Raw genomic sequence first — 3,428 nt, forward strand, 5'->3', positions numbered from 1 at the left:
CAGGGTCTCACTAGTAGATCAGCCTCATAGTGATCTGCCTGTTTACAGCTTCCCAAGAGCTGGGATTACAGGAGCATGCCACCAAACCCAGTCTCAATTGCTGTCTCATCGCACCCTGGGGGCGGGGCCAGCGCTACAGTCTGTGTCATTGTTGACACTTAATATTGCCAGCTTAAAAATAACCATCCTAGTAACTATGCAGTTTTCATATCCTGCTTAAGAACTCTCTCAAAATCCAAGTTCCTGAAGGTTTCTTCTCTTAGTCTGATAGTCTTAAGCTGTTACACTTGGATATAACCCCTGGTTTTTCAAATCTGAAATTGAAATGTGAGGAACAAAATCAGGGAATGGCTTTAACAATCCTTCACCGGAGAATGAGAAAGCTTTGAACAACAGCTGTAGGGTCGATGTATTCAATTGTTTGGGGTTTGTTGTTGTTGTTGTGGTGGTGGTGGTGGTGGTTTTTTGTTTTTTGTTTTGGTTTTTTTACAGTTTACAAATAAAGCTAATAATCATTTCAATATTACTTGGGATTCTCTATGTAAAATATACAATCAGGGGCCGGGGAGATGACTTAGTGGAATAAGCGCTTCCCTGGCAAGCACAAGGACCTGAGTTCAATCCCTGGTTCCACATAAAATAAATAAATAAATAAATAAATAAATAAATAAATAAATAAATGAGAAAGCAAGGCATTTGAGGCACACATTTAAAAATAAAATAAAATAAAATATACAATCAGGAGTTGTGGGTAGGCAGGGTGACAGAGAAAGGATAGGCTACTTCTTTCTTTCTTTTTTTTTTTGCATAGCTAATATGCACCAACATAAGGATTAGGCTACTTCTTTCTGATGCAGCCCATTTATTAAAGAGGTAAGGCATGAGAATATATATATATATTAAGAGCAGTATGTATGTAATTGAGAAGTATAAGGTGTAGAAAAGCAGTTCTCAACAAAGAATGGGAAAAAGACCGAGGAGCCAGTCCCCTGGATGGAGGCAAACCAGAAGCACTGGGGAGACACTCTGAAACTGCCCACGCCCCACACCTCCACGCTGAGCTTCTGGTAAAAACATTCCCTTTATTCCCTGAGCATCAGTGCCTACTGAATCACTGCTACCAAGGGACGTAATTACCTTTCCACTAACTTGCTGTTAGAAAAGGTTATGTATCGAGCCTGTAAGAAGCACTTTGATGTTGTCTACTGAGAATCCACGGGTAGGAGAAAGCATAAGGCTTGGGCAGACAGAGAGGGTGGAGATTATTCCAGGTGGGATAATCTGTAGAAAGGCGGGGCGGGGGGGGGGACCCAAAACATTAATACTTTCGCTTTCCCTGAGAGTACAAATTAAGGAAGAGAGATGAATCTGGAAGATCATATGAGGGTTAAATTGTAGAATATAAATCTGTGACAGTAGGGACTTTGCCGATCTTTTGTGCGCTCAATGCTAGAACAGTGGCCTGCATGTTGGAGGCCTGCGTGGACAGCAGGAAGTCTCGACTGTCAAATTAAAGATCTGGGGCTTTATCTTCCAGCATCTGGCAAGTGCAGAATAAATGACAAGAGCAGTGAAGATGTGGGCCTGGGATGGCAGCAAGAGCTCACAAGGAAGCACTAGATGAAAAAGCTGAGGAACAGAGAGAAAGCAAAATCGAGGACCAACTTCCTGGGATTATTCAGAGACAGACAGATAGACAGACAAGAGATAGAGACAGAGATAAGCACACAGACAGAAACAGAGACAGAGAGATAGAGACAGATACACTGAGAGAGACAGAGACACGGAGAGAGAGACAGAGACACAGAGAGAGACAGACAGAGATAGAGACAGAGAGAATGACAGAGACAGAGACAAGCAGACAGACAGACGAAGAGACAGAGAGACGGAGAGAGAGACAGGCAGGCAGATAGACAAACAGAGAGACAGAAAGACAGAGGGACAGACAAGATAGACAGAGATAGAGACAGACAGAGATACACACAGAGAAACACACACAGAGACAAAGAGATAGAGACACAGACACAGAGAGAATTAGATTAAAAACCTAGCAAAGATTTTTAAAAAGCATTTTTAGATAATAAATATGACAAACATACTACCTTATAATTTAAATGTTTTTCCATACGACATTAGGTCAAAGGGCATAATTTCTCTAATTTGACCTAGATTTGAGGAATGATGGGATGATGACATAAAGGGCAGATGAAGTCATGGCAGGTGTCAGGATGTTTCCCCCAAAGCCTCATGTGGTCATGGGGGCAGGCTTTCTGGAGATGGCTGAATCTAGAGTTTGTGTTTGGGTCAGTGTCCAGTGCTGGGGCTGGCAGTGTGTGTGCTGCACCTACCTGGGTCAGGTAGCCTGCATACAATATAAGGAACAGAAAGAGGCTTGCACCTCCCTTTCGCCCCTTTTGCTCTTGAAGCCAGCTGTTTGCAAACTGAAACCTCTGCAAACTGTGAGCCAATTAAACCTCTCCCTCATTAACTTTGGCTGTCAGGTGTCACAGCAATGAGAGAAAAGTAACCAAGAAAGCCAAGAATCAAGCCAATCAGACACAGAGATGAGATGTGTTAAGATGGTGTGTGATAGGGCTGGCAGGATAGTTCAGCGACTAAAGTGCCTGCTTAGGCAGAACACAGTGGCCAGGGTTTAATACCTGGTATGCTGTGCTGGCCCTGGGGCACACTGAGATGGTGACTGAGACTGGGCGTGGTGGCACACGCCTGTAATCCCAGCACTTGGGAGGCTGAAAATAGGAGGATCACTATGAGTATGATCTACATAGTGAGACCCTGTAGGCCCTGGAGACCCGGTATTCTATGTAGTGAGAACCTGTAGATTTTATACTAAGTAAAAAAGGAAAGAAAGAAGGAAAGATGGTGTGTGATAGCTCTGTGTTTGCTTAGCATGTTTGAGGCCCTGACTTCAATATCCAGTACTAAGGAAAAGAACAGATTAAGGGCAGATCTGTCTGAATTCAATCAGGAAACAGAAAGCACCCAGTAGTAGTATTTTGAACAGAGGGACTAACTTCAGACAGGAGAATAACTAAAAAAGTTGCAAAGAGAACTCAGAAGGGCATCAGAGCTGATAGGCAGCAATCTAGGAAGAACACTCTTGGGAGAGGAGACATTCCCCATAGGTGAGGTCAATACTTTGTTAGGGAAAGTGTGGATGTGCAGGGCACAAACAAGACAGGCACGCGTCCTGAGGGAGTCAGAGTCCACTGCCAACACAGAGTCCGCGGTCTGGAACATGCTGGTATCCACTTCAGGAGCGTCATTATGAAGTGGTCCGCTAGGCCTGGGCTGGGCCCCAAGGTAAATGGGGAACATGCAGTTTGGGCATGGTGTCCCCTCCATATCTGTTAAGCACACTAAACCAGAAGATGCCCCTTCCTCCTGCAGAGTCTCTTTATCATCCC

Source organism: Octodon degus, unplaced genomic scaffold (assembly GCF_000260255.1).
Source record: "Octodon degus isolate 3935 unplaced genomic scaffold, OctDeg1.0 scaffold00064, whole genome shotgun sequence".
Classification (NCBI taxonomy): Eukaryota; Metazoa; Chordata; class Mammalia; order Rodentia; family Octodontidae; genus Octodon; species Octodon degus.